Raw genomic sequence first — 14,471 nt, 5'->3', positions numbered from 1 at the left:
GTAGGGAAATTGGGAGATTGGAATAGAAGCTAAGGTCAGAATGCAAAAGGTATCTTAACAATAAAATGTACTACTAGTAGTTAGATAAAACAATAAAGGTTAACCATTTAAATGTTGACAACTCACTTATTACCAAGTTTTATACTAGGTCTAAAACCATAACTATTAACTTTAAAGGATCCTATAATCTTAAAACCTAATGATGAAAAGTTGCTTAATGTTAAGTTTACTAATAAATACAACAAAGGACTTAATATCTCTCACCCTTGCCTGGCACACATAGACCTTTTAATCAACTTTTGTAGAGTGGCAAAGTAAAGCCCTCTCTTTTGTTGTCTTTTTCTGATGATTCACAATATTTTCCTACCTTTCTTTGCTAACATGAACTTAAAAAAAATGATTTCAAAGAACTTTAGCATCTCTTACCTGAGCTACCAGGTATTTGGAAGCCACACTTTGTACTAGGGTTTTATGCTGGTTTTGGAATGCAGGAAAGGACTGTGCATTGAAAAAAAAATCTTGCTGTTTATTTATTAACAGAGTTGAGTTAATCTGTTTTAAACATTCTTAGAACTTGTGAACAAATATTATTACTGGAGTTATTGCTTTAGATCTCTATTTCCTAGTGCTTTCAAGGGTCTACATATGTTGAATTGTTTGTTTAAGCAGGGAGAAAATACAAATAAATGAAAGACTAATGGGAAGAGAAGATGAGCACTGAGAAATGTTTAAGCGTCCAAATGTGCATTCTTGTAAGTGAGTAAGTGTGTGATGGTCGTATAAGGATATTTTAGGTTTTACAAGGATCTGCTATTAAAACTTTAATGAAATGAGTGTGGAAAGATATGCATCATTAAGGACATCTGTCATATGGTGTACATGTGAGATCTTTGCTGAGTGGCATGCTGGAAATGAACTACGTTAACAATGTGTTCCAGAAAGCAAAACGGGACAAAAGCCAAGTGAAATGTGGGTTAAAGCCAGAAAAGGACCTTTCTGCAATACCTTAAAAGTAAAATGTGGAGGACTGGTATTTTGAGAAAGAAGTGTATGCTTGTCATAGGTTCATTCTCTGATAATCTGAGGTTTTAAGGTATAAAGAAGTCTTTACGTTTACCATTTTCCATTATATGGAAGAAGAATGGCCAGTTCAGCTAAAAGAAAAAGCTATCAAATATTATTATAACAGGTAAATATTTTTACTAATTATTTTTTCCCCAAACAAATTATCAATACATATAGTAAAAGAAGTAGTGTTTACTTTTATAGATGTTCATGAAATGTTCATGAAAAGTAAATCTTCACAGAACATTTTTCCATCTGGAAAACATCTTATTAGTCCTTTTGATCAAGAAAAATGCTGACTACTTCCAGTATATTAGACACGAGTCAGCAATGTGTCCTTGCAGCCCAGAAAGCTAATCGTATTATGGGTTGCATCAAAAGAAGTGTGACCAACTGGTCAACAGTTGGATTTGATGATCCTAAAGGTCTTTTCCAACCAAAATTATTCTGTGATTCCACTCCACTCTGGTGGCGCACCACCGGGATTATTGTATCCATCTCTGCAGTCCCTAGCACAAGAAAGTAATGGATCTGTTGGAGTGGGCCCAGATAAGGGCTACAGAATTGATCAGAGAGCTGGAACACCTCTTCTCTGAAGAAAGGCTTACAAAAAAGACAGATAGCTAGTGAGGCCTCTACTGACAGGACGAGGAGCAATTTAGGCTGGACATAAGGAAGAAATTTTTTACAGTGAGGGTGGTGAGACACTGGACCAAGTTGCCCAGAAAAGTTGTGGAAGTTGGGAAGATGGGGCTTTGAGCAACCCAAACTGGTGAAAGATGCATTTGTCTACAATATGTGGGTTGGATAGGATCACCTTTGAAGGTCCCTTCTGACTCAAATTATTCGGTAAGGCATAGATTAAGAAGGGGCTGAGTAGGAAATTATGAGTAAAATCTTTGGGACAATCGTGGAACTTTAAAAATTAAATATTTCTAACTAGCTGAAGTAATGATGAATGTGAAATTGTTAAAGATAATAATCTTAAACCAGTTCTAATTATAAGATAGAACTGAAAATTATCTCTCATTCTGTGGGGTACAGTGATTACATATCCATGGTGAAGCAATGTATGGCTCAGTGACCTCTAGTGCTGGCAAAGTATTGATCTGACAAAGGCAGGATATCTAATATATGAAATATAGACTACTGAAGTTTGGAGATAAAGAATAGGCTTGTGATCAAACTTAATTAATAAAGCCAACTTTCCTTTAAAATACAAAAGCAGTTATGCTAATGAGTGTAGACATAATAAATTATTATCATTTGACAGTATGCCAGCCAGAAATGGAGACACAAGTAAGCTCATGCCAAATGAATTGTCCTTTCCTCCTGACATGCGGAAATAAAATAGTAAGGAGTAACAAAATGAAAACTGAAGTTAACCTAAGGGTTGTGTTTCTTTTTAATGTTCTATTGTTCTGTAAGATACTCAGACAGCTGTGGCTCTTCATTGCTGTAAGAAAAACTCTGATATTCAAAATAAGGAAAAAAATCCTTTATGTTAGCAGAAGTAAAATAACTGTTGCACAATGGAACCTGAAGAATCTACAGATAAGAAATTAATTAATATGGACAAACAACTGTCAAAACTAGAGCAAAAAGAAGTTTCTTGTACTTTAAAATATTCCCGTAATCTCCTCCATCATGTTGAACAGTATAGAATGGATTGTGCAAGAGACATTGCATGTTTCAATCAGATATGGAGCCAGAATACAACCATGAAACATTCCTTGAGTTATGTCTATTGTGTGAAATAAAAAGAAACAGTATTGGTTCCTGGCTTTGAAACCAAGGAGTATCTATTTGTTTAAATCAACACTATGTTCCTTTAGTGGTAGACATAGAATGTCTAGATGTAGCTCCAGATATTCACTGTCACTGAAGTCAAAGGACACTGGATTAGTTGCAAAGTAAACTTCTGCATTTTGTTTATGCTTGTCTGTTTCTTTCTCCACACAATTTGAATTTGGAAGCACAAAACTGGTACCCTTACCTCTGTCAGACTTCCATTTGTTATGGCAGATGGAAGGTGTTGCTGAAGATAAAGACATTTAACCCAATTTTTTTTACCCAAATATGACTCACAGTCATTTGCTGTGTATAGAGATATGGCCAGATATGACATTTTTTTTAAAAAATCTGGCCTTACCTCTTCACAAATATTACATCACTTACTGTCATTTTTTTCACCCTACATTCCTTATTTTCTGCTGTCATTAACACCAATGAGATTCAGTGAGACAGTTCAATGAAATGAGAGCTGAGTCACTATCCCTGGAGATACTTTGCACAGGGTTGGATGTGGGGCTTAGAGGTATGGTTTAGTGGTGGACTTGTCAGTGTTCTAGGTTAATGGTTGGGCTTGATGATCTTATAGGTATCTTCTAATCAAACTGATTCTATGATTCTATTGTAACCTGAAGTGTAAAGAGGATGGGAAACTGAAAATTTAAGTATGTCTTGAGAATAATTTTCTGAGCAGCTATCTAAACCCCCTCAAAAAAAACCAAACAAAAAACCCCCCAAAAACCCCGAAACAAAATCCACCTGATTACTTCAAAGAAAAGGACATGCTGAAGATTATATTAACACCCAAATATGGCATTTTTTACAACAGAAGCAATAAAGTATCTGCCACAAAGAAAAGTTAATAATCAGGGAAGGACACTGTTCCCTTATTGGAAAATAGAGCTGTAGCTTTTTGATAGACTGATTAAATTAGATATGAGAAAATGTATATAATTTGTGTATCACTTGCCTAAAATGCATTATGCCTTAAGTAATTACTAACATCTCTGGAGGAACATTTCTGGTTTGAAATATGCTACCAAAATAAAAGAAGGCACTCATTTTCTCTTCAATTATGCCTACACCAATGTAGCTACAAATTCTGCTCTGCTTCTCTTGGTAAATTAATCTATGATCTGCTTTGCTCCTGCATCTAGACTGTTCCAGTGCCTAAGATGGGACATCACTAACAACTATCAGTCTGCTTGCACTGCACTGAAATTCATTCTGCAGAGGGAATTATCCTCCCTAATAAGAGGATAGCTGATCCAGACAAAAAGGTCTAAAACCAACAGAGAATTTATTAACAGAAACCTGAGCAGAGGAACTGTAAACAAGATCATGGCAGGAGATTTAAGTGTGTGTGGTAATATCAGGACCTTGCCTCCTATCCAGTCATATAACTACATCTGTAAGGGGTACACACAAGCCTTGCTACCTTAACCTGGATTCTGTCTGCATTTATAAGGACCACAGCCTGCATATACATGCCAACAAATCCCTAGAAGAGTGGGTTAAAAATATCTGGCATACCTAGCCCTTGGTGAGAGATTCTCTGAAGAGGAGGGCTGGAGCACAACCAGAGCAAGAAGCCAGTTTGAGAAGCATTGGGAAATGTGAGTGATTCATCAGTATAAAGGAAATTCTGGGAAACTACATTGACAGGTAATTTAGAGCTCTATAGCAACATCAGCAACCAAAGATGATCTGATGCTGGCAATAATAGCAATGCAATCTGTGAGGCTACATAAAAGTCTGGTTTGCATTAACCAGCTATACAGTGATCTCTGTCTTTTTTAGACATGGTATGTATCTAGCATTTGTAACTATTGTAGCTTTCCCTGCTAGTAAATATGCAGTTATTATATATGATGTTAGAACCAGAATAGGTATAACACTATCTGACAGTAACACTTATCATTCCCCCTTTGTGCTCCACCATTCAGAAATACAGATTAACTCAATGAGGAGACAATAACAAATTATATCAGCTAAGGAAATAAGATAAGGAAAAAAAGAATAGAAACCTAGACAAAGATCTAATAGTTAAGAGAAATAGTGATATTGATTATGCAGATGAGGAAGAGAAGGGAGAGTCAGTAAATTTGCTGCCAACCCTAGCTCTTTGTTTACCGATACAAAAGGACGAGGAAAAGTTTAGGAACAAGTAGAATCCTTAATACATGATCAGTATTAGAACTTAGTTGATGTGATGAAGACTAATGGACAAATTTATCTCACTTGATTTAAGAATAAATTTATTTCCCAAACTATCTGTATGCAGTGCCATTGAAGGCAACCTGCTATATGAAAATAGCAGCATCAGACTTGTAGATGTGACATAAGAACCACCCTGTCTTTCTGAGGCAGCAGCTGAGGCTCAGCAGGCAAGGGTGCCAAAAACAATTCTAGATTGATTACTCATGTTTCTGCAACTGAATTGTGCATTGAGTAGCAATGTATACACTTAGGCATTTATAATCAGCACATGCTTAATTATTATATGAACTAGGTACCTGAAATGCAACTGTTGTTATTGGAGAACTAGCCAATGTAATGATGTATTAATTCAGTCTCTATTGATATCCCTCTTGTCATTTAAATTAATGCCCAAGGGAGTCCAACACACCTGTCCAGAGATGGCAGAAATAACAAGACAGCTAATAAAAAACTTAGTAGATTACATGAGGATGTCTGAAAGAGAAGCATCAAATCTTCCTTTTACACAAGTGAGTCATGGTGAGTGGAGTCTTGATATCTATTCAGCTGAACAAATGCATCTTAAATGTTTCTGGAAGTATTTTCATGTATTTAAAGCTAACCAGGCTCTGGGTTTTTATTTTTCTCAAGACTATTTTCAACTATGATCAAATAGCTAAAACAGTGGAGAAATTGAACTACATGTTTAAAAATTGCTAAGTTTAAATACCTCACATCATCTTAATGTGATTAATTCACCATTGGGTCCTAAGAGAACTAAATAGAAAAGTTGCACTTATCAGGGAAAAACAAGGAATGGAGAAGGATAAACCTAGAGCCTGTTTTAGGCATGTAAAGAACAGCTTATAAGAACCCAAAACGCATAAACCAATGTCAAACTTAATTTCCTCTTACAAAAAACCCAACAAGTTTTTCAGGAAAATATATAGAAACACATACTTTTCAATTTGAGTTTATTAGGATTCTGACAGTATTTCTCATACATAATGTAAGATAAGGAAATTACAGACACCTATTTTAGATAGAACTTCTAAAAGGGTATAAAACCAGGTTAATACTCAGGGTGTTTTTCACTGAGATCTTTCCAAGGTCCTTCCAATAAAAAAAAATAATCTAGTGGCTGTAGTAACTTGCAGATTTAGCAGTATCAGGCTGCTGTGAAGAAATAAATATTCAGCTGATATATGCATACACAAACACAAATACTATTGCAAAATAGATCCTATATCAAGATTGGATTGAATATGTGAAGAAGGCTGAGGGCTAAAAATTTGAAAATATCTTCAGGAAAAGTAAAAGAATTATCAATGGAAGCTCAGAAAATCAAAGAACAAAATGAAACCTAACAGGTTTTAAATAAAGGAAAGAGATGCTAAAACAAGAGGAATTAATTATTTTCTGTGTTCAAAGAAGGTAGAAGTTGTTGTTGAAATCAATTACTCCAAGAGGTGTTTAGTTTTAAGTGAAACCTCCTAATAAAAAGTACACTAATTGCCCAGAGATGTTGTAGAGCATGCTGGAAGAGATATATACATACATAAAGAAACAGAATAGATAAATATCTTTTTGGAATACTACACATATAGTTGATAGTGAATTTAGAGTCAGGGGTGCATCCTAGGTCTCAGAATGCTTCATGCGTTTTTTTTTCCATTCTTTGTGTCTGCAAAATAGATATTGTTATGTCTCGGTTCACCTTAAGTAATTGGGTGTAACAAGATTTACTGAAGCAATGTTACAGAGATGAATTGTATGTTGGTAAACTTCTTTGACACCTCAGATGAAAACTGCTGCATAAGGACAAAATATTTTATTGTATTACTAACTCCATATATCACAGACATTTTGGAATGAAAGCAAACTGTAAACAAGGTCATTAGACCGATAATCTTTGCAGACCTTTCTCCACTCTGTCAACCTTATTTAGAATTTCCTCAGTGTGTGCATTTGGAACTGCTGAGTTTCAAGAACTGTTCAAAATAATCTTGCTGCTCCACAGTAGGTGTTTGTTGCACAGTAATGTTTCTTAAATGTTATTGAAGACAAGGACAAAAGTTTGTCTATTTGAGTGTCAGATTCTCTACTGAAGATTAGCAGCTTCCAAAATGGATTAAAAGAAAAAAAGCAGATAAAAATAAACATAGCTGAGAATAAAAATGTACTTATCTTTCTTATAACTTTTGAGCTAATGAGTTATGTGAGTGTAGACAATAACTTTTATTCATAAGAAGTTGAATCTCTGTCCATAGTTAAAGACCAAAATATATGATCGTACAGTTCTATAGTAACAGCCCTGCAGATGGTATTTTTCAACAGAGCAGAAATGCTGCTAGTTACGTTCTCAACCAAAAGGAAACACTACATATTTTTTTATACAAACATTATTGCTAAATAGTATTCAACTTAACATAATACATCAGCCACTCAGACCTCTAATGGCATTTTTCTCCCCTGTTTATAAGTGATTCCATTAGAGATAATATCATCCCGTAAAGAAGTTTCATTATACATAGTGGTAAAATATTTTTATTTTTACAAAAACACCTTAAGGTCTTTATTTTTATTGAAGTATGAGAATGACGATTACTGTTTTTAACTTCTTTGAAGTGACTGACAAAGCAATGGTGCATACTTAGATATCAGTTTAATATCATAATGAATCTTTCCAATATTTGCCTTTATGGACTTAATATCAAAATGTTAATAACTGGAATTCTGGGAATGTATCATAAACTCTTTAATGAGAGTCAGAATTTCATGTTGCTCTTTTTTAAAGCCTTGCGTGTGCAAAAAAAATCAACCCCCTTCTTTCTCAAGAATGAGATGACACCTCACTTCTCTGGGCTTTTTACATCTTTTGTTCTGGTGGGACAGCTTCTACTCAATCTTTGGTGGCTTTCTAAATAAGTTTTTGGAAAAGATTAAATAATTGGTGAAATGGTCAGAGTAATACACTGAGCACAGTTGTTGGTATGCTGTCACATATTATTTTGCACTGGATTTTTTATGGGAGAATGTAATAGTACAATCAAGATAGACATTTAGGATCTATGCCATATAAAACCATTTTTATTCCCATTAAAGAAAAAATAAAAATCCTTGAGTTTTTCAAAACTCCAATATTACGGATGATTGTTCCCACACCAAAAACAAGACTAATTTCCTACCAAACAAGATCTATTTTGATCAGAACTGAATCTCTGTCTTGTTTCCAGCCTTTCCAGCATCCTTACTGACTCTCTCTGATGTGTTCAATTGGTTTCCATACAGGCCATTCTGTTTAATGGTGATTTACTTCTTGAACCTTAAAACACTACTTTCAAAAAAAAAAAAAAAAAAAAAAAGTTTTGGCAGATTTTCTTTTCTGATGTCTTACTACAATGCTCATGTTTTTTAGATATACTTTGTTTTGGTGATTATTTGATGTAGTCACCCATAAAAGACATTTATTACCTTATGAAATTTTTCATAATAAATAGGTTTTGTAATCCATGGTAACTAAGTATAACCCAAGGGCCAAGAGCTCCTGGGCAATACTGCTGAAACACTATCCCTGTGTTTTATAAATATTTGTATATATAAAGTCTATATTTAAGTGATTTGACTTTCGATTTGAAGTAGATGTCTTACAATTAAGCTTGTATTAGCTGTGGATAGATGCAAGGTTCCTAAGGCCTAAATATTTTGTAGTTGTCCTGTAATTTTTCTTCAGTTATAATGTGTTTATTATCTCATAAGCAAAACTAAATGCCAAGAAATTAAATTTGCACAACCACTACAATCTATTTGTGTTTCGTAATTCATTTTCTTCATGACTTGGTCCTAATGTTCTTACAACCTAAAAAAAGTTATGGTGTTTCAAATTGCAATGCCTATGAATACTTTATTTTGCCTTTACCACTGAGACATGAAGGCACAGAATGCAATATTTTTCTTAATATATTAAGATTTTGTATTGGAGTTGCAAACCCCTGAAGCTTGCAAATGGTGCTTTTAATAGAGCTCATTTGCATAGAAACAGTACTGTACACCTCAATTTGTTTTAAAAGAGAAACTATCGAAACTGCAATTTTAATTTAAATGTGAAACATTTAACACTATTGTTAAGATCTGTACTTTCAATAATTACAAGTCCTTGTTGTATCTATCTATCTATCTATTTATTTATTTATTTATTTATTCATTTTTAGGATTGCTTTTTATGCCATCAGTGACTTAGTTAAGAATTTTTTTAATCTCTCAGGCTTGTCTCAAAATACCACTTTGCAATATAAGGTCAACTTGGACTTGAAAAAAATAATAAAGGGTACTGTATAAAAAAAGTTGCTTCCTTAGAGTTATTTACAAGTACCTCGGAATATAATATTTATTTGCTTTGGAAGACATTTTGTCAACTATCCTCGTATTTTAAGCCTTGGAAAGGTGGGTTTGTGCTAACTTGAAGGAGTAAATGGGATTTTTGACACCTATAAAATAAGGAAAGCATTACTTTGACTATAGGTTTTTGTGATGTTCAGCCATTGCAGAAGAGGAAAAAAAAAACAACAGAGAGAAAACAGGAATATTTCATTTGAAAAAAAATATTTTTGAATGAAAGTTTCATTATTATAGATACACTGAATTATTTTTTTTCTTTTTAAAATATATACTTTGATTAGAACTACAGGAACTAAACTATCAGATACTAAATAACAGTCTCCAGGTGTTTGTTGGGGTTTTTTGTTTGTTTGTTTTGTTTTTCTTAATGTCTGAAGCCTAATACAGCAATTTCACAACCTGTTCCATAACACACATATGTTAGGCTGTCTGAAAGCCATAACAAATATGATTTATAGGGAAAAATTGTGCAGAATTGGTCGATCATCATTAAGGAGAAAATGTCTGAGAAGATTCTTGGAGAAAATGGGCTTAAGGGATATAGCAGAGATACATGATCATTCCAGAGGTAAGGGAAACCTGACTTCAGAATAGGAAAAAGGGCTAAAGAGAAATGAATGCGATGAGCAGGTAGACAACAGGCAAGTGAAGGTTAATTAGGAAAAAGAGAAAAAATATTTGGTGGAGCTTTATGCTGAAACTTAAATATAGATTACATTTAGCATATAGGGTACAAAAAATATGAAACTAAGGGTGTGGTTAGAGTAAGCCATGTTAATGTACAGCAGTCAAAGGTAAGGCTCTTCCATTTAAAATTCTAATTTACTTACAATTATTACTTGTCACTTCTTTTCAAAGCTACCTATTATATGTTTCAATAATTTTCAAGTTGTTCCATAGCTTTAACTTTTTACCTTTCTCTAATATTCTTAACTGACCAGGTTTTAGTTGGGATTGTTTTACCAACATTAACAAGATCCAGAGTATCTGCAGCTTCAATCCTTTTTAGATTTATAATTTCTATTACTTCTCTGCCTTCACCAGTATGACACATAGAAATCAGAGATAGAGCTGAGCCTTGATAATTATATAAAATAGAGCCTGTTTAACCACAACCTGATCAATGAGTCCTGGGAGGATCAGCCTGAAGCCATCATAATGCTGCATACTCCAGTAGAAGACCATAGACACTACTGTGATACATGTAACTGCAAACTTTCCTGTCTCACTTTGAGAATAATTCAGTTCAACACTAAGATACTTAAATTCAGGTGTCACATGTAAATTATTTAGCTATGCTCCTACTGCAATCAGGACACCTAGGAAAGGTTTCAATCTTCATATGTTACAGGTGTCTGGATTGGTCAACTGTTGCTGTTCAAAAGGGTGCAGAATCTCTCTAAGTCTTTCAATCCTTCTATCTAAGTCACATGTCTCAGATTTCTGTGCATATGTTTTAGACTCCCTAGAGCATTTCAGATTTTGATATTTAGGCAACTAAATCCCATCCCTAACCAATAATGTAAATAGAGATGAGTGGGTAATTCACTTGGAAGAGAACATCTTTGGTTTAATGTTAATTCCACAAATGTATGTCTAGAGTTATGTCTAACAGTATCCAAGACATCTGCACAACACTGTCAGATGTGACATAAACCCATTGTGAGATACTGTCTTCCGTGATAGCACCTGAAAGGTTGGCAGGATACATTACGTATTAGGCATCTCAGGTTTCTGTATTTGGACACTAGCTTGATATGCATGGGCAACTGAACAGTCTATAATGGCTGAATTGTGCTTTAAACTCCATTTAGTATATTGCTTATCTCTCATTTGACTTTGCTACATGGTTAGGCATGCTGTCATGGAAGCATTCAAACTCAGGTGTGTTTATCTTCCGTTGAAAGTTTAGCCTTTCTGATAATTTGATTCTATTATTCTATTCTATTAATAACTTCATTTAGTATTGCAACAAAGCATAGGATCTCTCACCTATGACTTAACAACCAAAGTTTTTTTTATATGTCCTTAAAAACAGCTGTTCAGAGGAGGCTTTAGAAGGTTAGAGTGTTTTAAATCTAAGTCCTCAATGACAAGAATGGAAGCTTCATAATCCCCCCACAGAGAAGAATAGGAGCAAATAGAAAAATGGGTTCTAGAAGGAAGAAAGAACTATTTTCAATTATTGGAAGTGCCCAAAGTTCTAATTTATATACAAATGGGTATGTATTTATATATCCCCCCCTGAAATAAATGACCAGCAAATGCTAATGGCTGTGATCTGGTTTTATCCCTACTCCCTCTTTATCTCTGCGGGATTTCAGAGCAGCACTATTTTAAATTAGTTTCTATATTCTTATTCTTCTGGGACATAATTAAACAGAGCCCATGCTTTAGGCTCAAACAGTGAATCTCCTTTAGCATTGTTGGAGTGTTGACTCCTCCATCAGTCAAGCTCGTGGCTTTGGAAGCATAAGGTGTTGGTAAACAGCACTTCTGGGCTGCAGAGGACTCTGCTGTGAATGAACCTGCCACAGTATTAGAAGGAGAAAATATAATTTGTATGCATTTGGTTGAACCTGATAGGAAGGCATGCTGAGGGCCCTTGTGATTTTAGAAAAGTGTAAGGAGTTAACAAGAATAGGACTCTTCTTCCTTCTCAGAAACACAAGTAATTGACTGCTAGAGCTGCTTCTGTTGCAGGTATTGATCAGTGACAGTTAGAGATGTTCTTTACAATCACTCGTCCTGGGAGGCCTAATTAACAAAGGCTGGCTTGCTGAATTAGATAAAACTCAATGTCCACTGAAATTAATGTGATGCTGTCTAAGCATCCTTCAACTATTAAGGGAAAATCAAGTTTAAGTGGAAGAAACGAGGGTAGTGCTGTTAAGGGCTAAAACAATTGTGACTGGAAAAGTGGATTAAGACAACAGTTTTGCAAGGGCAATGCAGAGGCACAAAGACACTTTCTTTGAGAAAAGTGTCTTTTTTTTCTTCTTAAATTTTTATCAATGTTTATGCTATTTACTACCAAATAATTTTTTTTTTTTTTCTTTTATTTTCTGGAAATCACTCAATTACAGAAGACATAACAATTTAGAAATTAAAGTTTTAAAAATGAAAACATTTCTTGGTGATACTTCACCAGCCAATGTATCTCTGGATATTACCTTGATGAGTATTCAAAAAATGAAGGTACAGTATTTTGCATTTTACTGTAAAAGTAGAAAAGTAATTGTAAAAGAAATTAACTGATGAAAGGGTCATTCTAGGGCAAGATAAGTGGGCATTATGGAGATGCAGAGAACAGTTTCTTTCACCACTTCTTCCAGATCATAGTATGGAGTTCTTTGCTTTACCCTGAGACAACATCAGAGACACAGGTCGTCGTGAAGCCAACAATGTTAGAGCTTTCAGGCTCAGAGTCCTGGGTTCACAACGGAACCAGAAGACTAGGTCTGCATTTGAACTGCTGGGCTAGTAGGGTTGTGAGCTCTGTAGCCGTACTCCTCATATCATCTCCATGGAGGGAACCTAACCGGGTATTAAATCCTGTGTTGAAAATTCACAGATCAGCTCTCGAAAGAGCCCAACGAGACCAATCAATCACAGCCCACTATGCCGTTAACTAGGTACTTAGGAAATTCACTTATGTCACATTATAGTACAGGATCTTAAATTACCAGGGCAAAGGAAAAGGGGAATGTGTAAAATTTAGTGGGATTTGTTACACTCATATACTGAGTTCAAAGCTGGTTCTACCTGAGCTATTAATTATCTTTAATGGGCTATTCAGCAGTGTATGTTTTCTTATGTAAACTGTCCAGACATTTTTCACATAACCACTTCCTACGTGAACTGTTATTTGCTCAGATAACCTTTCTGTTTATGGTTGAAATCAGGGTATGTTTTTCTCAGATACATAATTGCATTATTTTAAAACTTGAGAACTTTCACATGTTTTTTCAAGTCTGGTTTAAGATACCTTCAGTGTGTATTTGACCAAACATATACTCTTATGCATTCCCAGATTTCCTATTCATCGTTTTCCCAATTTCCTGGAAAAGGATTTCAGATCATAACAGAATATAATTGCATGTACACTGCCTTTCTATCTACTTCTAATTAAAATATTGACATTTACCTATGGTATTTTAGGTGTGTTTTTAAGTGTACTTTTAAGTACCATACAGAGATAAATGTTAAGTTGCCCCCCCCCCCCAATACTTTTAAGTACCATAAAGGTAATTATTAAACTTTTTAATTGTTTTTTTTGTTTGTGGGTGTTTGTTTTTTTTTTATTATTGTTATTTTTTTCCTGCTTTTGGCTATACCACCTGGACTCCTAAGAGTGTTAGGCTTTTTTTTCCCCATGGATGAAGAGCATCTTTGAAGGAAGAGCACAGCTCTGGAAAGTAATGTTCCAGAGCCACATGCCCTGAGACCCAGCTGATGAATTATCCTGCTGTCATGGACAAATCCACAAGTGTACTGCATAAGAGAAAGGGAAGTACACACATATTTATGTGCAAGATCAGTAAGATTATTTATAGAAGTAACATTTAGGTTAGTGTAAATACTCGTCTGAAATAGAGACATGTAAGCTAAGGATGAAGGAAGTTTTGCTTCAGATATACTCTAACTTTGGAGTAGACTTAGACTAGCCAGTGAGAGCAATGGAAGTTTTTATTGTAGTCTACTCCAGGAAAGACTATTTGGCAGAGTGATCAAAAACCTCACGCATTCAGAAGTTAGCACTTTTGAGGAATATACTGAGTAGACCCAAAATCCAGCAGCTCTAAACTTGACTCTTATTTTTACTTATTTGCTTTTGCTAACAGTTATGAAATCTGAACTGTCTTAAATGATACTTCATCTGCCAGTTTACAGTAATTGCTCACCATCAGTGAGAAACTTTAAGAGAGGAAGGAATGAATGTCTCATCATCTTCCGGATATAATAAATTAAATTAATACAACTTGGAAATAGAAATCTGTCAAAATTAGCCACTATCA

The sequence above is a fragment of the Chaetura pelagica genome, unplaced genomic scaffold, assembly GCF_000747805.2.
Source record: "Chaetura pelagica isolate M959 unplaced genomic scaffold, ChaPel_1.0 scaffold178, whole genome shotgun sequence".
Taxonomy (NCBI): domain Eukaryota; kingdom Metazoa; phylum Chordata; class Aves; order Apodiformes; family Apodidae; genus Chaetura; species Chaetura pelagica.
Note: the sequence above shows the minus strand (reverse complement) of the source record.